Raw genomic sequence first — 22,402 nt, forward strand, 5'->3', positions numbered from 1 at the left:
TGTCCAGGAAGCCTGTGGGCTTCCCACTATGACTCACCCTGGGCAGGACTCACAGCTGATGGGAAGTGACTGGTATGTGGCAGAGGTGATAAGGGCTAGAGTAAACACAGGCAGATGCACAAGAACCAATCCAAGGAGGAAGCAGGCTCCTGAACCTGAGCTCACCAGGAAGTTCCTGCCATATGATTCATTCTTTTTTCAAAATCAGAACTGTTTAGTTTTGCTAATTAACTCAAATAACCTCATTGGAGTAGGCTGGATACTTTAGGAACTGGCTTACAAGGCCTCAGTGGTGGGTGGCTTCTAAGGATACAAGCATGACTCCACCTGTCCCCAGGGTGAAACTCCACCCACCCAGGTTCTCAGGTGCAGCAGAAATCCTTCTAAGGCAAAATGAAACTCAACCTAGAGCATCAACACTTCCTCTAAGACTCTTACAAGAAGGGCTCTTGGGAAGGAAAACAAACTGCTACATGTGGAACATTAAAACAACTTGAGATAGTTTAGACAAATCATTTTCCTTCCTCCTGAGTACAAAGGCCCCGAAAGGACTCACCTGGGCCTACTGCTGCAGGAAAGCATTATTTCTCTGCTCACCTTCATCGTAAGGGACCAAAGTATCCTAGACTCTATCAAAACCTCCCCTTTACTATAATAGCAAAAATGTAGTTGGATTTTAAGCATTGCCTTCCAGTACAGTCTAATAACCATCACTACAAAAGGGAACCCTGGTTGGAGGGATGGCTCAGAGGTTAAGAGCATTTGCTGCTCTGGCAGAGGACCTGGGTTCAGTTCCGTAAGGTGGTAGCTCACAACTGTTTGTAACTCCAGTTCCTGGGGATTCAATACCCTCTTCCAGCCTCCTCAGGCACCAGGCATGCATGTGGTACACATATGTACATGCACACAAATACAAATAAATAAAGAGGAAAAAAAAAAAGATGACTAACCCAGGAATTCTCTCCCAGAAGGGATTATACACATACCCTCCAAAACATCTCTGACTTGTCACTAACCTGCATAGTCAGTCCCTTACTTACATAGGGTGTCCATGGGATAAAGCACACTACAATTATAGTTTCCACAGATGTTACCCCCTCTATGAGTAAAATGCATATATTTTATATCACTGACAAAAGTGTATAATAGAAATAACAATCAGTCAATTAACTCTAAGTCTGTGTTCATATACACATACAGGCAAATTTTGGTAAATATCTATAATCAAAGAGGTGACACAAAGTCTTAGCTATAAGTAATGGTATTCAGGAGTCAGTCCAGCATCTGAAACCACAAATATGTTATTCACAGGGGCTGAGAGTATATCTCAGTGCATATTCCAGGCCCTGGGTTCCATCCCCAGCCCTTCAAAACAACAAACAGGGTGAGGTATTTACTCACAGAGGATATGTCAAGATTGTGTTTTCGCTACCACTATAATTCAGTATAGGAGGAAAAAAACATAAGCAGAAGCCATACCCAGGCAGTCTAGTTAGGCTAACTGTCTAAAGTTCAAACAGGTATTATTACAAAATGTATCTTGCTACAGAATGATACAAGCCTGGAGGAATGCTGCATTACTTTTGAAGGTTAAAGGCCTGATTTTACTTTAACCATCTGACAGGTACACTCAAAAGCCCAGGCTGAAGTGAAGTCCTCAAAGGCCAAGCATGTCTCACAGAGGGCCTAGCAGGCAGAGAGAGAAATTTGTGATTCAGTGTTTCCTCTTCTTTTTTTATTCACCTTCCATGAATCTCAGTTGTTCTTCTTAGTCAAAGCAGGGAGAGGTCCTCTACCTCAAAATTTCTAGGTCCCACAACATCCTGGTTAAAGCGTCTTTTTACATCTCAATACAAGCTCCACTGAGAAAATTAAAATAGTTTCCATACCCAGCACTGTAATACTAATCCATACACTTTAAAGACTTCAAAAAGTTAAATGCATTATATGTGAAGCTGCTTGGAAATGGGTATTCTTGTGGATAGTATGTAGAATTCACTTGAAAGCAGTGATGCACCCCACCCAACAGGGCCAAAGTATTTCCTTCCTGTAGCTCCATTACATCAAAAATGTCACACAAGACTGCTGGGCACAGTGGCCTTTGAGCCTAGTGCTCAGGAGGCAGAGGGAGACGGATCTCTGTGAGATCAAGGCCAGCCTGGTCCACAAGGCAAGTTCTAGGCCAGCTCAGCTGGGGCTACAGGGAGACCCTGTCTCCAAAAAAAAAAAGTCATATGAGAATGAATGACATCTGGCAATCTGACATCTAAGTAGAGAAGAGAATTGGGTCAGATATTAAAAGAGCCTCACAAACACAAGATAGGCAAATACAGATAAGAGATGAGCAGCAGAAAAGAGAGGTCTGAATGCTAAAGACAAAGTCCATGGTGTGTAGTGTCACTGGCTTCCTAGGACCATTCTGGCTGACATTCCTGGAGGTGTGGAGAAGGTATGCACAGAGCTCTCCAGAGCTAAAGGTCACACTATTTTAAACAACTCTGCTCAAATCTCAGATCTCAATGGTAACCCTCACAATTTTGGCCTTCCCCTCTTCCTAGTTGTCCCCATAGGTTACTCACTTATTTTTGCCTCATTCAGAGCAAGCTAACCTTGAATTAACTGGGTTTGATGACTGGCTTCGTTCTTTTATTCCTCACACAAGACATCCATGCAAAGAACTGAAAAATAAAATATGTCCCTTTCTGTGTTGCCTACAAGTTTATATATAGACAATTGGGGGAAAATCTGAATTAAATGCCCAGGTATATAGGAGTCTCACAGTCCTTGGTGTTTTTTCTAAGCTCATGGATAAGCTATCTTATATGATGACAAGGGCCAAGGCAACGGACATCAGTCATTTTTAAAAAAATGTTGGAGCCAGTCGTGGTGGCGCATGCCTGTAGTTCCAGCACTTGGGAGGCAGAGGCAAGCAGATCTCTGTGAGTTCAAGACCAGCCTGCTCTACATAGTGAGTTCCAGGACAGCTCAGGCTACAGGGAGACCCTGCTTCAAAAAGACACACACACAAAATATATATATATTGCTTAGTAGAACCCACATGAGCCTGAGCTGTGATCTAAACAGAAGGTTGTCTTAGCAAGGTTCCCAAGCTATATATGACTATTCTCTCCATCTGTCCCTTCCTTTCCAGTGGCTTCATCCATCATCTGCATCCCCTATCCATTGCTCTAGAGCTCTGCCCCCACCCCACACTACTCTCAGGTATATCGTCTATCATCTATAGATGATTGTGGATTTAAGCCTATGTCCTGTGCCTCTCAGGGATAAATGTTTCTTAAGCTCAGAGAAAGCTAGAGTAAAGCCATTCTTCCTACCTCCATTACTCTAAATAAAAAGTGAGCCTGCTCCCGGCACTCAGGAGGTAGAGGCAGAGCGATCTCTGTGAGATCAAGGCCAGCCTGGTCTACATAGCAAGTTCCAGGCCAGTTGGGACTATAGGAAAACCCTGTCTCAAAGACAAAAAACCAAAAAACAGAACAGAGGGCTGGGGATGCTCAGTGGTAGAGTGCTCATCCAGCATATGCAAGCATCATGACTACATCATTACTACAGTGACTGAGCCTGGCTGGGTGGTTGAGAGAACTTGTTGCTCATGCAGAGGACCCAGAGCTCTGGCAGTCAGTTGCTAGATTCTAAGAAGCACCAATAAAGTGGTAAAATAGGAAAAGAAGCTTTCTAACTCACAATCTGCTATCCACACAAGCAAGGCAAGTTTAACTGACTGCTTTTCTGGATACCATCCCAAATTGGCACTAGTCGTTACAATACTGGACATTGGGATTCTGTGTCTGAGAAACTTTTTCCACTGGTTTACATAGTACTTTTTAAAGTTTAATGAGACCTTCATAAATGTCATATCTGTATGAACTTCTGCTTTAAAAAAAAAACCAAAACAGTCATTACAAATTTTCCAGTGAGGGCTGGGTGTGGTGGCACACACCTTTAATCCCAGTGCTTGGGAGACAGATGCAGGTGGATCTACGAAATCAGGTGGATCTCTGAGATCAAGGCCAGCCTGATCTACTTAGTGACGAGCTGGGGCTACAGGGAAACCCTGTCTCAAAAAAGAAAAAAAATTTACCAGAAAGGCAGATAGGGGGGAATGGATGGGGGTGCTGACAGCACAGTGGACAGTGGCAGGGATGGCAGAGTATGGAGGCTCTAGTGGGAGAGGAAGGCTGTCTATCTGACAAGTTTATATTCATGCTCAGATGCCAAGGAACTCAGAAAGTAAGCGACTGTGACCAGTAATAGTCATATATATAGAGATTAGAAATGCATGTGAAAACGTCTCAATGTCAATTGCCTTAAAATGAATTTTTCTGTATGAAACTATATTTTAACAACGAAGTGGAGATCTTTTTTAAATGTTAAAACCTCATTTAATTTTATGTCTTATTGAGTTTATAATGAGTAAGATTGTATAAGCATAATAATTCATCTGTAAACCTAAAAATGTACAGCCAATTTTGAAAGAGATGTACCCTAGCTCAGAAAAATGTTATTGAATAGGTTAATGCTGCTGTAATGAAATGCTTCTTCTAATTATAAAAAAAAAAAAAAAAGTAAAAAAAAAAAACAATTTCCACTGAGGGTTAAATGGGCATTGCTAGATGGCTCATGTGAACTTTGATGTGCTTTATTCACCAAATTGGTATTAAACTGAGCCGCTGAATTTCTTTCTAGCCTTGACTCTCAGTAGACCAGCTAGGATGATAATTCTCTACCAAGTCTGGGGTAATCATGCCTGGATTATAAAGATGAAAATCACCTTCGACACTCCACATCAAAACTGCTAGTCCAAGGTCACCCTAGCTAGCAATTTTTGCATCCCTGACCGTTACTTAGGGTGTAATCAATGAGACATTTCATTGGGAGTGAGCCTTCAATGCAGGCCACGTTGCTTAATGGGATTTGTTTTAGGGATTAGGCAAATTATTCCCTAATGGCTAATATTCTTGGGAGAAGGTATGCTCAAAGCTGAGTGGTTATTAGTCCTCCCTGACTCTGCAGCTGCCCCCATGGAGCCCACACCTCATGCCACTCCCCAGCCAAATAGGCGAGACTTTTACAACTATTATTGTACAAAGGGTTACTGTGGCCTAAAGTGACCCTACCTAGTTTCGAGAACCTGCTTCTTTAAAAGACAGCCTTCTGAGGGAGAAAAATCTGTGAAACTCCAATTAATGGTGGGGATTTTATGATCTCCCATGCTCTCAGATGCATTCAGAAAGGTCTCACATTCACACAGGATATAACTGGTTGACTGTGACCTTCTGTCAATGTGCAAGGAGCCAGATCAAGAGATAATTAAATATAGGCAGAAGTCATGCAAATAAAATTCCCCAGACGGTGACACAAAGATTCATTTGGTCTTATACCTATGCATGTTTTAAAAATAGCAATAGTTACTGTATAAGGAGTGGGGTGGAATGTTTACTGGGAAAGCAGATCACTGGTTTGTTGGGAAATGTCAAACCATTAGGACATTGGGAGTTTCTGTGATGCCCCCTCCCAAACTTCCTGTTACTGACATTCAAGGTCTTCCAAAGAGAGTTGTACAACCCCTACCGTTTCAGTTTTTTCCTTGGCAACTAACTATCTGGCACCTTCAACACCTGCTACACCTGCTACACCTCCAGGCACCTCAAAATCCTGCACTTAAATCCCATTTGGGGGCCTATGACTACACTATGTCAGTGTACTCTGTGTTATCACATTCAGTGGGCCCTGTGAAATGGAAGCATTCCTTGCCCATTCTCTACAGTAGCTTACATCAGGAGGTCCCCAAGTCCTTCTTTCCCAGCAAGAATCACCTGAAGGAGTACAGAGAGGACAATTCTACCATTCTGTATTTCTGAATAGCAGAGTGTGCATCTACATTACACATTCCCTCCTTCAGCCACAGAAATCCCAACAAACAGCAAGATCAGAGCCTAAAGCAGTCTAACCTGTTGGGGTCCATGAAACTCCTGAGAGCAAAATCAAGTATTACTCAACTTTGTATCCCCCTCAGTGACTCACTAGGCAGGCATTCATCAAGTGACACTGAAAAGCTGCATCTGGGATATAGCCCTCAAATAGCCAAATAGGCTTGAGGCCAGGCTTGGTGTCACCCACCTTTAATCCCAGCAATCGGGAGGCAGAGGCAGGTGGATCTCTGTGAGAACAAGGCCAGCCTGGTCTACATAGTGAGTTCCAAGCCAGCTGGGCTACAGGGAGACCCAGCCTCAAACAAAATACTTGAGGCACTGGGCTCAATCCTCAAAACACCACACACCCACACCCACAGAGACACAGCAGAATTTCAAAGGGAAAATCCTCTCCTCCTTTATCAATCTTTGGTAGTAGCTCTTATTAAAAGAAAAAAAATCTCAAGAAACAACTCAAAAGCGCCCCCCCCCCCTTCTCCCAGCAGAGGACAGCACTCCCGGAAGCACTCACTGTATGCCTTCCTGACAAAACTGGGGGAAAGACAAGACACCTTTTACTTATCTTTGTATTTCCTACACTGGAGTTATTTTTTTAATGTATTGAATTAGCTAGGCATTCTCCTAAGCAGGAGATTAAATGGTACTTCGCCACAAATGCAATTACTACTAATTTCTCAGATAAAACTACCTCCTTCCCAGGTGAGTGAGGTGGGCGTGTGGACCTGTTTTCCCTGAGGGGTTTTGGGCACACCCAACACAAAGACCACCTAGAAAGCAGAAGAAAGGGACGTCTTTCCCTCCGCTGGGATCCCTGCCAGAGGCAAGAGTAGGCTGAACAGGGCAGTTTCCAGGAGGGGATGACTCTCCGCAGGGAATTTCAGGGAAAACCACAACCATTATTGCTCAGGCCAGACAGCTGCCAGGGAAGCAGCTCTGCCTGCGAAACGAAGCTAATAGAGGTGGGAGGCTGTATTCCATTACTAAGCTTTGGCGGGTTCCCTCCCAAGTTCCTCCACGTTTCAAAAATGTGAAAAGTGCAGTCGAAATGCCTGACTATAAACTACTGTGTCAAAGCGAAAAATAAAAGGGTGACAGGTAAGACAGTACTAGATACTACCAGAGTACAAAACATCCATCACTCCTTTCTGGGGCTTCTTCCAAAATCCCATCTCCTTTCCCGGCTGAAAAATAACTCCACCGCAGAGGCAGATGAATGAAAAGATGAGGATTTGGGTCTCCAAGGAGTCCTCGGTTTCTGTCACGTACACGGTTACAAACTTTGCATAAGTACAGAGGCTGGAAAACCTGGCACACACAGAAGACCCGGGCACCGGAAGCCACAGAAGTGGGCACTAGGATGCTGGGCTCCACTCTGCGTCTTCTTCTCAAAGCCAAGAGACTTCCAAGAGGCCACGAGCCCTCACCGCCACGAGGTGCAGGCTCCGCCGGGACCCGCCCGGGAACTCGGCGCGGAGCCCACCCGCGCTTCCCACGCTCCCTCCGTCGCGGACACTCACGCGCAGCCAGCCGGACAGCTCCCTCCGCGGCGGGAAGCCGCGGTCTCCGCGCACCGGCATCTCGCAGCGGGTCCCGCGCGTTGTTCTTGTTCTCGCCGCGGCTCAGCACTTCGACCTGCGGCAGCCGGAGCGCCACCACCGGGAGCGTCCCCTTTGTCCCTCCTCCCGCGGCGCCCGGCCGGCCCCGCGCGCGGTCACTGCGCCCCTGCCGGCCGGCGGGGGAAAGTCTCCAGTGGGCCGCTACCACCCCGCGCCGCGGGGCCGCCCGCACCCCCGCCTGTCCCATCGGATGGTTCGCTCCGCTGCGCGCCAGGAGCTACAGGTCCGCCCAGAGCGCGCGGCCAGGAAGCGCTGCGCCACTGGCCAGCGTTCGCGGGTCCCCGCAGGGCTCCCCACTGACAGAACCTGACTTCTCTTCCAAAGAGGACAGTTGGGGGAAAACCAAGTTTTCCATCTGAAGAGACTTGCGGGGCCCGCCAACACACATGCACAGTACCAAAATTTCTCAACTCTACCGCTCAAGTAGATTCCAAGGTTGTTCGGATTAAATACTAAAACAGGATTTTTCTGGACAGTGCCAGCCAGGCATATTGTCAATAACTCCAATAAAGAGACTGAAATTCCTCTCAGTCTCCAGCTAATATAAGATAAGGCTTATCTGACAGGATTCGTCTGATCCAACTGCGTATTTCAGAGTCCCCAAAGAATTGTGCGATTTGAATAAAATTGCCTTTGGGGACACAAATATTCAGAGTCAAGAATGGTACACTGATTAAACATGGCATTTGGGTTTGAGGGCTGAACCATGTAAGAAAAGCGTGGCCCAACCTCTGCTCCTCTCTTAGAGAGCAAACTTCCGCCTAAACCCGCAACTGGAAAGATAAAAGGTGAAAAGGTTGGAGGGCCACAGAGGAGATCCAGATGCCTATGCAGGGCTGACTCTGAAAAGGTTGCTTCACTTCCTGCCTAATCAGGACAAGTTTGGCAGTTTATGTGGAAAAACAAGTCCAGCAGATGCCTCTCTCAAAGTGTTACACTGTTGACCTCCTTTGGAGTAAGAAGTCCATGCCTCTGAGTAAAAGGACTATGAGTAACATTCCCACTTCACCTCCAGTCTCCAGACTGAGACACTGGCTTGTCTTCTTGAGGTGAGGTGTCACTCTCCTGATCCAAGCCATCTATTTAAAAAGGGTTCCTCAAATTAGGTGGTGCTGACTTACAGTGATGATTCCACTTGTGAATTGGTCACACCTTATTTAGGTGAGCTTATTACCATCATCAACAAAGGAAGGGCCCAGAATGTAGCAATTCATTTGCCTTTCTTTCCTAGAGTGTAGCTGTCCAGTAAGATGAGCCCTTGCCACCTGCAGGTATTTACATTTCACTTTAATTTTTATTTATTTATTTTTATTTTATGTGTATGAGTGTTATGCCTGCATGTATGTAAATGCACCCACCCTGTGCAGTACCCCCGGAGGGCAGAAGAGGGTGTGGGATCCTCTGGAACTGGAGTTACAGACCATTGTCAGCTGCCTTGTGGGCACTGGAACTTGGGTGTTCTGCAAGAGCAGCCAGTGCTCTTAAGACATGAGCCGACTCTCTAGCCCCCTACATTTCACTTTAAATTAACTAAAATGAAAAGGAATGCTGACAGATTGATATGTTATAATACCATTCTTCTGACACAATACCTGACAGTAAGCATTCTATAAACTATTGAAAAACTTGATTTAACTGATGTGCTGGCTTTGCTAATGGCAGTATAAATCAATATAATGCTCATGTGTCAGAGACTCTGTGTGTGCTCTTGCTGTGTAGATGTAGTCCAGGCTGCCTACAACCTCGAGATTTGCCTACCTTGGCCTCCAGAGTGCAGGCATGCACCACTATGTTTATCCCTAAATCAATACAACTCTTCAGAGGAGTAATTTATTAGTTCATAGTAATAAAGTATGGGATTACACACTTCAAAATCATTCCTGGAAATTGTTCATTCAGTTTTTTTTTTCCCCTTTTTGTTTAGTTTTTTTTTTTTTGAGACAGGGTCTCACTATGTAACCCTGGATAGCCTGGAACTCACTACATGGGCCAGACTAGCCTTGAACTCACAGAAAAAGTGTGCACCCACACACTGGCTCCAAAGAAGTGCCCCACAAGTACTAAGCACATCTGTCAACCTCAGCCCCATTTCCCCACACTTTCTTCCTGCCTCCAGGAGTCCATTACAGTAGACAGCAATCAAGGGGGAAATGGAAGTACTGAGGCTCCCCAGTAAGTTCAGGCTGGTCTGGAGGTTCTCCTTACTGACATGAGGATGAGGGTTAGGGAAAGCTTCCCAGAGAGTTTGCTAAAAGAGAAAGAAGATTGTGAGACAAACTAAGGAAAAAGATCATCTAGGTGAAAAGATTACATGGAGAAATGGGGTACATACCTGTTTGATGTGAAGTGGCCAGGCCAACGGGAACAGTTTGGCTTTAAAGGAGTGGGATCAAATTGCCATTTTTTATAAATCTGTTGCCTTTGGGGATGATGAGTTTTGGCAGTTGGGGCCTGGGGAACTATGGTAAGAATTTAATCAGTATAAACTATCTCTCTGTGGGAATGCAAACAGTATGTGACATGACTCTTAAGTTAGGAGGCCTTAGACAAGAGGAAGTCAGATTTAAGAGAAACTGAGGAAGTGGATCTACTAGTAGGCTGGATGACTGACCCGATGTGGGAGACCACAGGGAAGTGAGCCTAGCATGACTCTCAGGTTCGGTTCATGGCTTACTTAAGAGATGATAGTGCTTTGACCAAAATAGAGAATGCAGGACTGGGAGCATATCTTGGGTGGGGCCTGAGGAAGGACAATGAATTTAGTTACAATACTCAAGGGCTATGGGTCATCCAGGTGGAGATGTTCAGTAATTTAAGAAATATTTATCAAGTGTCTACTATATGAAGTAGTAACTGAGTACTGGGCTAGAGATCTGAGAACCATTAAAGTATAGTAAAAGTTGATGTCATAAAAGGGAATGAGGCTATTTAGACAACTGATGTACAGGGGCACGAGAAGACAGAAGATAGGGCCTGTCCGTTGGAATGTCAATATCCAGGGGTATTATTAACTCTCCAGAACAGAGATCAAAGAGGCACTGCCTCCAAGGTAGAGGAAGTCTTCTGGAGAAGACAAACCAAAAAGTCATAGGATTTAGTTTTACAAAGGGGAGTACAGCCAATACCTGGAACTGGGAGGAAGTCAAAAAAGAACTGATTTGGACTGGGGATGTGGCTCAGTTGGTAGAGTACTTGCCTAACATACACTAAGTCTTGCATTCAGTCCCCACACAAACAGCATAGTAGCACACTTGGGAGGTAGGGACAGGAGAATTAATAGTTCAAAGTTATCCCTCAGATATATAACGAGTTCAAGGGCAGCCTGGGCTTCATAGGAAGAACCTGTTTCAAATGAATCTAAAACAAAACATATACACACAAGTCAGGCCTGTAGTCTCAGCTATTGGGAGGGAGGTTGATCAAGTTCAAGGTCTGCTATAGAGTCAATTCAAAACCAGCTTGGGCAAGTGAGTGAGACCCCATCTCAAAATGAAAAATAAGAAGAGGACTGAGGATACAATTCAGTGGTAGGCTGCTTGCCTAGCACGTATCAGGCCCAGAGTTCAATCCCCAGTACAGAGAGACAGACAGACAGATAGACACACAAGTCAACTACAATATAAGAAATTAATATAGCAGGGGGCATGAATGGAGGAGGGGAGGTCTTAATTTGATTAAGAATTGTATGAAATGTACAAAACCTTAATAAAAATATTTTATAAAAAGAAAAAAATTAATACAGCAAGAAGAATGATAATGTAATTGTCAGTGAAAATGAACATGTTTGGGGGCTGGAGAGATGGCTTGGCCATTAAGAACAATAGCTGTTCTTGGCTGGGCGTGGCGTCTCATGCCTGTAGAGGCATGGTGGATCTCTGTGAGTTCAAGGCCAGCCTGGTCTACATAGTGAGTTCCAGGCCAGCTGGGACTACAGGGAGGCCCTGTCTCAAAAAGACCAAAAAAATAAAAAATCTGTCTTCTGTTCTTGCAGAAAACCCGAGTTTGAATCCCAGCACCCACATGGCGGCAAACAACTGTCTGTAATTCCAGTTCCAGGGTATTCAACAGCCTCTTCTGTCCTCCAAGGTCATTGAACGATAAGGGTGCAATTACATAAATGCAGGCAATACACACATACACATAAAATAATAATAAAAAGAAAATGAACATGTTTTATCTAACCTGTGATAACAATAATAAAAGCATGAAAATATGTAAAAGAATTGGATAGTATATAGGAAAAATGTTTTGATGACAGGATTATGAATACATTTTTTCTTTTACAATCAGTTAATGTTTCACAATAGATCTTTTTTTTTTTTTAAGATTTCCCAGTGTGAATTACAATGTATAAAGTTTTTGAAATAAGTTTGAAGAACTCAAATGACTAGGGGTGGTAGGAGGGAGAGGCAGGTGGATCTCTGTGAGTTCGAGAGCAGTATAGTCTACATAGAGTTCCAGGCCAACTGGGGCTACAGGGAGACCCTGTCTCAAGGGGGGAGACGGGGAACCCCTTTTAAAAAAAAAAAAAAAAAAAAAAAAAAAAAAAAGAACTCAAATAAGTGTAAAGAACTAGATGCTTCTGATCACCAGCCAGATGTGGCAATGAACACCTTTAATCCTGAAGCACTTTGTGTGAGATCAAGGCCAGCTGGGAAAACAGACCCTGTCTCAAAAAGACATATATATATAAAATCACAGACAGAAAAAAGAATCTAAGCAGGAAGCCAGAGCATGGTGATAGCCACCTAGCATTTGAAAGGCTGAAGTAGGAGAATCTGAGTTCAAGGCCAGCCTGGGCTACACTGCCAGTTCCAGGACAACCTGACCAAAAATGAAGAAAGAAGAGGAAGAGACAAAGGGAAGAGGAGGAAGAATAAGCAAGGGAGGAAGAGAAAAAACAAACCAACAAAAGACTAAGGATATGCCTTAGTAGTCAAGTGTTTGCCTAGCATGTGTGAGCAGCTAGGTCAGCACTGAAAAAAAAATTAAGATTTGGAATCTATATGCAGAGACACACACAGAAAATTTATATACATATGTGTCGGTGTATATATATTTGCAAACTGGCAGTGAAAGTGTATAGGCTGAGTTAGGTATGATGCACACTACAAGGCAGGACTGAAACCACACAGACACACCCCTTCAGCAAACATTTCTTAAATGCCTACCATGTCCCCTGGGACAGGTACAGAGATAAAGACACACTTAATAGGGACTTGCTCACAGTATGATGAGAGAAAGATATGTAAACCAATGATGGCAAGTCAAAAGAAACACTCAGGCAGTAGCTAAAGCCCCTATGGGAGACCTAACATGGTTCAGAAAGAAAAGGCTTCCCTTACCTTCCTGGTGACATCATCTGCTCCCAAACCCCTATACCCCCTCACTCCAAACATCAGTTTTTGATAACCACCTTGCAAGACCCTTCCACAGCACCATCCTACCCGGAAAGCCACATGGGAGGCATCTCAGGTTCTGCTCCCCCTCCTGCCTGCACTTTTAACTGTCACATATTAATCCTTTCCTATTCTACTTTGGTTTATTTTTTTCCTTTGGGGGGGAGTGGGGTCTGGGGACTGACTACTTTGCTTCCCAAATCCTCCATTCCCAAAGCTCTATTTACTTGAAAATGGAAATTCTATTACCATGCATTGATGCCTAACTCCCACCTTGATAGATTAATAATAGTTTTTTGTTTGTTTGTTTTTTTCTTTTCAGTGCTGGAGACAGAATCCAGGGCCTCATGAGCACTTACCTACCAAACATACAGCTGACAGCTGAACTACATGCCCAAGCCCTAAGTGATGGGCCTCGTTCAAATCAATGACCATGTGCTGTTTTGGCAGCACTTACTAAAATTAGAATCAAGAGAGATTAGCACAGCTCCTGCACAAAGATGAAACACAAATTCATGAAGTATTCGATATTTTTTGCAAATATGAGCGAGCTACAATGATATATGCATATGAAAACATCCAGGTGAGACCCATTATTTCATATACTAACTGAAAAGTCAATAAAAATAAAAATTAAAAAATACTCATCGAAGCCGAAGCCGGGTGTGGTGGCGCACGCTTTTAGTCCCAGCACTTGGGAGGCAGAGGCAGGTGGATCTCTGTGAGTTCAAGGCCATCCTGGTCTACATACAGAGTTCTAGGCTAGCTGGGACTATAGGGAGACCCTGTCTCAAAAAGACCAAAAAAAAAAAAAAAAAAAGTCATCAACAGACCACACATAATAGTGTATTCCTTTAATGCCAGCACTCAAGAGGCAGAAACAGATGGATCTCTGTGAGGTCAAGGCCAGCCTGGTCTACAGAGAGAATTCCAGACTAGCCAAGGCTTTTGTAGTGAGACCCTGTCTCAAAAAAAAAAAAAAAAAAAAAAAGACATGAATAATGAAAAAATAAGTTAACTTAGAAACTATAATCCAGGGCTGGAGCGATGACTCATCTGTTAAGAGTATTGGCTGCTCTTGCAGAGGACCCAGGTTCTGTTCCTAGCACCCACATAAAAATAAGCAAATAAATAATTTTTTTTAACTTTTTAAAAATTTTTTATTTTATGTGTATGCATGTATTGCCCGCATGTAGGTAAGAGCACCTGTGTCCTGCAATGCCCTCGAAGGTCAGAAGAGGCTGTCAGATCCCCTGGGACTGGAGTTACGGACAGTTGTTAGCTGCCATGTGGGTGCTGGGATTCAAACCTGGGTCTCCTGCAAGAATAACCAGTGTTCTTAACCACTAAGCCATCTCGCCAGCCTGCCCACAAATAAAATTTTTTTAATTAAAAAAAAAGGAAACCATAATTCATAATAATTACCAAAAGAAAACCACAGGATCAGAGATTATCTAATTCCCAAAGCTATGGCATTATAGCTCCTAATGTTCTGTTTGCAACAAAAAAATTACAAGATGTATAGCTGGATAATACTTGTTGGGTATATTTTAATTGGTGTAGTTTGCTAGGATTTCACAGCTGGTAGAAAATATGATCTGAGCCAGGTGTGGTGGTGCACATCTTTAATCCCAGCACTCAGGAGGTGGGGGCAGGCAGATCTCTGTGAGTTTGAGGCCAGTCTGGTCTACCTAGTGAGTTCCAGGACAACTGGAGCTACAGGCAGAGCCTATCTCAAAAATACCAAAACAAACAAACAAAAAAGCCATCATCTGTAGGATTTCACTTTACATGATATCACCAACAATTTTAGAGCCAAAAATTCTTGCAACTTTTAAGATTTTATTTTTATTTGTGCGTGTATGAGTGTGTGTGTGTGTGTGTGTGTGTGTGTGTGTGTACACACCTGAGGAGGCCAGAAGTGTCAAATCTCCGGAAGATGGAGTCACAGGTGTGAGCTGTACAACATGGGTGCTGTGAACCAAATCCCAGTCCTCTGCAAGAGCAGCTGATACTCTTAACTGCTGAGCCACCTCTCCAGTCCCAAACCTTACATTTTATTTATCTTTATTTTCATTTTCATTTTATTTTATTTTTCTGAGGCAGGATCTCACTAAGTAAACCCAGCTGAACAGGAACTCATTATATATAGACCGTGCTGGCTTTTGCCTGCCTCTGCCTCCCAAATACCGGGATTAAAAGTATGTACCACCATACCCAGTAAAACTTGCAACTTTTAAGAATATTTCTAGTGTCTGAAAATAAAATATATTCTGTTTAATTGATGAAAAATGGTATCTATGTCTCTACCTACACAACTCAGTGAAGATTCCAATATTAGGATTTCTTGTGTTCATATATTTATTAGGCAAAATCAATTAAAAAAATTTTTTTTCTTTGGTCTTTTTGAAGCAGGGTCTCCCTGTAGCCCCAGCTGTCCTGGAACTCACTATGTAGACCAGGCTGGCCTTGAACTCACAGAGATCTGCCTGCCTCTGCCTTCCTAGTGCTGGGATTAAAGGCGTGCACTACCACGCCTGGCTAAAATCAATTTATTTTTCATTCATTACGTCATCTAATATGATTATAAACATGTCAGTAAAAATGATGATGATTCTAGCAATATTACACAGTATGGAAAGCTTCCTTTAATTCCATCAGTCATGGACTTATAAAGACTAGAAACAGCTATTTATTTGCAGGCTCTCATATGGCACTTAGAAACATAAACTTAACATGTACATTATAAACTACTAGAAAGTTCTCAGGCCTGCTTCCATCTTTTGACCAATTAAAGATTCTTGGTTCACCCTTGGAAGCAATGTCTCAAGTTGACTAGGAGCTGATTTGCAGCTGCCGGCCTTCTAGATTCTCCTTAGATCACAATGTGTGGAAAAAGCAGAGAGCTGTCCAGACATTCCAGAGTCTCAAAGAGCCAGTTCCCCACAAATGATCTTCTGGAGCTTTTAACTGCAGGATGGTTGCTATAGAATACTGTATTAGTTACTTTTTTGTTGCTGTGATAAAACCCCGTGACCAATGGAACTTATAGAAGAAGAGAGTATTTGGCTTACAGTTTCAGAGGGTTAGAGTCCACACTGGTGGGGGAAGCACGGTGGCAGAAGTGGCTGGAGCAGAAAGCCAAGGAATTACATCTTCAGGCAGGCACAGGAAGCAGAGTGTAACTGGAAATTTGGCAAGGCTTAAGAACGCTCAAAGCCTGCCCCTAGAGATATGCTTCCTCCAGCACGGCCACACTTCCTAAAGTTTCCAGAACCTTCCCTAAACAACGTCAAAACTGGGGGCCAAGTGTCCAAATACTTGAAGCCTATGGGGGACATTCTCATTCGAACCACCACAAATATTTACATTTTTAATTAAATTTTACACCAATGAATTTTGCAGAAATGATTAAATGTTTACTAAAAAGCACTTGACAGCTCAGAAAAGCACAAAAATTTTTTTGTCTTTTTTTTACATTTCTGTGTGTGTGTGTGTGTGTGTGTGTGTGCGCATGCGTGCTGCCACCCGAGCATTCCATGGCATGAGTGTGGAGGTCAGTGGACAACGTGCAGGAGTCAATTCTTTCCTTCTACCATGTGGGTCAGGTCATCAGTCTTGATGGCAAGCACCTTTACCCACTGAGCCATCTCGCTGGCCCGAGACAATTTTAAAAATTATCTAAAGTCCTCTGAAATTAGACAAATATTCTAGACATAAACCCATACAGACGGTTACATGGATGACAACCCAGAAAGCAGAATAATTTTAACAAAAATGAGACTATACTACAGTATTTGAACTTAAAGTGGTAAATGTCAGTAGAATATGATCATGTACAAGGCCCTGGGTTCATTCTCTACCACTGAGGGGGGAGGGGACCCATCACAAGAACGACTGAATTTGAACAGAATAAATTCATAAAGGCAATCTAAATACTTATTCAACATGATGTATTAATCCCCAAAAGGATCATCAAAAAGTAAAGAAAGGGGTTTCCCCCCAAAAGTTTTACAATGGTGAATTTCAAAAAATATGTCAAAAATAATTTAAAAAATAAATACGAAAAACATTATGAAATTTGTTGTTTTCTAGATTATGTTTTTATTGCAGAAAGTCTCTCTTCTCAACACTTGCCTCTTCCCAGCTGTCTCTCTGGATCCAGCCTCACCATCCCCTCCCATCCCATCCAGTTCTCCAGCAGCCAAGGTGATCTTTAATCAGGTAACTCCATCTTGTCACTTTTTGTGTTTAAACTCTTAAGGGACCACTAATCACTGGAAATGTCATCAATCCAAATTTCCTGCTAAAGTCTCTGTTAAGTGCTCCAAGTCTCTGTCTCCTCCCTGCTTTGTATGTTAAAGCCTTAATCCCCAATGCAATACTTGTAAGATAATTAAACTTGTTAGATTTAAGAATGGGACCCCAGGGACTGGGGAGATGGCTGGGTAGATAAAGTGCTCAAGCTTGAGGATGGGAGTTCAGATCCCTAGTGCCCACATCAAAGCCAGGCAGGAGTGGAGGCCCACCTGTAATCTCAGCATAGAGGTGAAGGACAGGCTAACTAGACTAACTGAATCATAAAGATCTGGGTTGAACAAGAAATGCCTCATAAATAAAGTGGAGGATAATCAAGGATAACACTCAACATCAACCACAGGCCTCTACATACCTGCATGTACATAACTGCATACATGTTCAGGGAACAGGCAGTTATTAAACACACATACACACAACACACACTGTGCACATCAACACACATACACTCAATGCAACACACTACACATGCACACAAGAGGCCCTTGAAATGGGCCATTGACATATTCTCTCTCTCTCTCTCTCTCTCTCTCTCTCTCTCTCTCTCTCAAAGGCTAAACTAAAAGGGGAAATAGCTATAAGCCAGCAAAAGAAGGGGGTCTTCAAGAACGGAATCTGCCAACACCTGGATCCTGGACTGCCTAGCCTCCAGAATTGAGAAGTAAAGGCCTGTGACTTGAGCACCTCCCCCGACCCCCCAGTTTATGGTACTTTGCTGCAGCAGGCAGAGCTAAAAGAGCCATTAAGACCTGCATGAGCACCCCCACTTCTCCAAGCTCACCTCCCATGCAGCCTCCCATGCTCACTGCCTGAGGTCACACCAGGCTTTATTTGTGGCAGTGGCTCCTGAGACCCTGCCAGGCTCATTCCAGCCCCATAATCTTCATCAGAGATTTTCTGTCTATGCTGTCAAGCCATCTCCTAATTCGATTTTTTTTTTCTTGTTTTGGTTTGGAGGAGCATGGTCTTACTATATAACCTGGGCTAGCCTAGAACTCATGATCTTTCTGCCTCAGTCTCCCAAGGTTACAGGTGGGCACCATCATGCTCTGACTTCCTGACTAAATTCTTCACTCCACCAGAATTATGAAGCATCCTCAAGTGGGCACCAGGAAACAATGCCCTGAAAAGAAAGTGAAGTTAGAGATAGAGCAAGGATGTAGAGGAATCTATGAAATAAGCCTTTCAGGGAACAGGCAGGTGTGAAGGGCCAGGAGTCCTGGGTGGTCTGGCTAGGGGAAGAGCAGTTTAGAGAGGCATAATAGGAAGGCCCTGGCCAAAGATAACAGATTATCCACATCTTCCTCTTTTGAACTTTATTGTTATTACTGGCAATACATTACTGTGGATGTTACTGTTGTGTTGAAAAGATGTTATTGTAAGTACAAAGTAGACTCATAGAGATAATGGTGCCTTTCTACTGCCTTCTCCTCTACCTGCCAATGGCACACGTCCCAAACCTCAGCATCCTCTCCCTGGTATTAAGAACCTGGTAATATTTCTGGATATGATGGGTTTAGCTGACCTCAACGGTGACAAAAGAATTAGCCGCACAGTTCGAATTCACCTTTGGCCTGGAGGGATTAAGAGTCAAGAGGGCTAGCAAGATGACTCAATGAGTAAAAGTGCTAAACCTGAAGACCTGAGTTTCATCCCCAGAACCCAAGTGGTGGAAGGAGAGAACTGACTCTCTCTCTCTCTCTCTCTCTCTCTCTCTCTCTCTCTCTCACACACACACACACACACACACACACCAATAACTACATAAATAAGTTTTCAAAAGAGCTTGAGGAGGCCCTGCACTGCTATTTGGGAGGAGCTCAGGGTTGGAAGGAGGCAGTGATAGTCTAGGCTGGCCTTGAACAAGCTTTTAGGTGACTTCCAGGCTAGTCTGGGTGTGCTCAGGCCACAAGCAGAGGTCAAGGCTCAGCATCCCAGGCTCCTCCACAGAGACTGAGTGGGTCTGACAAGGGTCTGGGAAAATGGACACTTTTAAGCTTATACCCTCATCATCACAAAGGTTTGGTAAATTTGGCAAAAGGCACATTGTCACAATTCTCTTGTCACCAAACAGATTACAATTTTGAAGGCAAGTTTGTTTGTTTGGTTTGGGGAGGAGTTGTTTATGCATTTGTTTTGTTTTTTGAGACAGTCTCATTATGTAACGCTGACTGGTCTGGAACTCACAATGTAGACCAGGCTGGCCTCAAATTCATAGAGATCTGCCTGCCCCGGCCTCCTGAGTGCTGGGATTAAAGCTGTGCACCACCACGCCCAGCAAAACCAGGGTTTTTGTTGTTATTGTTTGTTCATTTGTTTCTGCTTCTAAGACAGTCTGGTTTATTTGCCCAGGATAGCCTAAAAATCCTGGTCTCATGTGAGCCTCCCCCACCTCAGCTTCCCAAACAGCTAAGATTACATGCTTATACCACTGCCCCTCCAAAATATTTAGGAATTTAGAAAAGAAATTAGTTGTAAAATGTGGTCTACAAAAAAAGTCTGTTTATATTTATTTACATGTTTGCATGTACACATATACTTGAATATCAATTACTATTTTTGTATACATGGTAACTGTTAAATTCCTCAAAAGATACAACAGATCAGGAAGCACTAAAACACAGCTAGTGTGGTGGTGCATGCCTGTAATTCCTGTACTCTAGATGCTGAAGTAGGAGGAACAGTAGTTTGAGGCAGGTCTCCAAGTTTCAGGTCAGCCTGGGCTGCACAGACTCTCAAAACCCCAAATGTTAGTGAGATCATTTCTTAAAAGAAACAATTAACAAAACTAAATAAATAAACAAAAATGCCTACAGCTGGGAACACAGCTCAGTAGTACCTGCCCAGTATGCACAAAGCGCTGGGTTCAATCTTCATCCCAGAAAGCAATAATAAAATATCACCAGCTGAGCCAAGTACTCTTAGTAATTGTAATTGGATAAGCATGCCCCTCCCAGGTTCTCTGAATAGATACTCATGATACTAAATTCAACCCTAGACACCTAGGTGTCCACTAGCTCTTTTGCTACCTGTTATATTTCATATGAATGTTGTTAGAGGGTGAGAGGTGTAGCTCAGCGGTAGAATATGTGCTTAGCATGTGAGAGGCCCTGAGCTCAAACCCCAGCACTGAATTTTTTTTTAATTTTTAAAATATATTTATTTTTGTGTGTATGAGTGTTTTGCCTGCATGTATATAAGTGCACTACATGTGTGCAATGCCCATGGAGGCCAAAAGAGAGTGTTGTGTTAGATCCCTGGAACTAAAGTTATGGATAGTTGTAAGCCACAAATTGGTGCTTGTCCTCTGGAAGAGCAGACAGTGCTCTTAACTGCTGAGCCATCTCTCCAGCCCAAAAATAATTTTTAAACTCCTCCAAATATTGCTGACTATCCTTTCATGAAGAATAATCCATCTGTAAGAATATATAGGCTGGGGTTGGAGAGATGGCTCAGCAGTTAAGAGCACTCACTGTCTGCTCTTGCAGAGGAACCGGATTCAATTCCCAGCACCCACATGGTGGCTGACAACCATCTGTAACTGCAGTTTCAGGGGATCTGACACCCTCTATGACCTCCAAAGGCATTGCACAGTGCAGGTGCACTTTTATTGATTGATTTATTATAAATATTTATTTAATGGTCCAATAGTTAACCACTTGAGTCATTTTAAAGATTTGTTTATTTATTTATTTATTTATTTAGTCTTTTTGAGACAGGGTCTCCCTGTAGCCCCAGCTGTCCTGGAACTCTCTATGTAGACCAGGCTGGTCTTGAACTCACAGAGATTCGCCCTCCTTTGCCTCCCAAGTGCTAGGATTAAAGGCATGTGCTACAATGCCAGGCTCTGGCATTTTTATTTTTTTAAAAAAAGAATATATAAGCTGGGTGTGGTGGCGCACGCCTTTAATCCCAGCACTTGGGAGGCAAAAGCAGGCGGATCTCTGTGAGTTCAAGGCCACCCTGGTTTACAAAGTGGGTTCCAGGGAGGCGGGGCCCCAGGGAGACCCTTTTCCAAAAAAACCAAAAAAAAAAAAAAAAAAAAGGAATATATAGTCAGGCATGGTGGTATATGCCTTTAATCCCAGCATTCAGGAGGCAGGGGCAGGCAGATCTTTGTAAGATTGAGGCCAGCCTGGTCTACATAGTGAGTTCCAGAGCAGCTGTGGCTACAGGGAGACTCTATCTCAAAAAAAAAAAAAAAAAAAAAAAAAAAAGATTTGATGCACATCAAAAGCTAGAATACATTATTCTTTAAGTATAGGAACCAGCGAGATGGTCAGTAGGTAAAAGATGAAACACTTGTGTGGGGCTGGAGAGCCGGTTCAGCAGTTAAAAGCCCTGGCTGCTCTTGCAGAGAACCTCAGTTTGGTTCTCAGTACACACAGTGGCTAACAACCGCCTGTCTGTAAACTCCAGTTCCAGGGGATCTGACACCCTCTTCTGACCTCTGTGGGCATTGCATGACACAGATATACTTACATACATGCAGGCAGTATACTCATACACATAAAATAAAAATAATAAATAAAATATTTTTAAATAAAAAATTAGGAAAAAGGGCTGGAAAAATGGCTCAGTGGTTAAGAGCACTGACTACACTTGCGGAGGACAAAAAAAAGAAATATGTAAATCACTGAGTTTCAAGAAGGGTATTTTATTTCTTTACAGATATATACATATAAACTATAAGAGTACAGCATTTAAATGTATAATGTTCAAATGTGAAGATGACTAAAGCACTTAAATATTTCTAAAACTTCTTCCTTTTCATTAAAAGCACAAGAACAGAGTCAGTGAAATAGTTCAGCTTGGTAAAGGCACTTTCTGTGCAAACCTGAGGACCTGCTCGATCCCCAGAATCTATGTAAAGGTGGAAGGAGAGAAATGACTCCACTAAGTTGTAAATTTAAAATATAATAAAGTAGGGGCTGGAGAGATGGCTCAGTGGTTAAGAACACTTGTTGTTCTGGCAGAAGACCCAGGTTCGAATCCCAGCACCCACATGGCAGCTAACAACTGTCTGTAACTCCAGTCCCAGGGGATCCAACAGCCTCTTCTGACCTCCATGGGCATTGCACAACATGGGTGCACTTACTTACATGCAGGCAATACA

General features: G+C 43.2%; 1 protein-coding gene and 1 pseudogene across 1 annotated transcript in view; one reads left to right on the forward strand and one right to left on the reverse strand.

The window, feature by feature from the left end:
* The window catches only part of Tjp2 (tight junction protein 2), a gene marked incomplete in the record, with an annotated part of 118,886 nt that overhangs the window by 79,850 nt on the left and 16,634 nt on the right, over positions 1 to 22,402 (reverse strand).
* LOC115069885 lies at positions 13,407 to 13,504 on the forward strand (annotated as a pseudogene).

The sequence above is a fragment of the Nannospalax galili genome, unplaced genomic scaffold, assembly GCF_000622305.1.
Source record: "Nannospalax galili isolate Female #2095 unplaced genomic scaffold, S.galili_v1.0 scaffold1070, whole genome shotgun sequence".
In the NCBI taxonomy this organism is placed as follows: Eukaryota; Metazoa; Chordata; class Mammalia; order Rodentia; family Spalacidae; genus Nannospalax; species Nannospalax galili.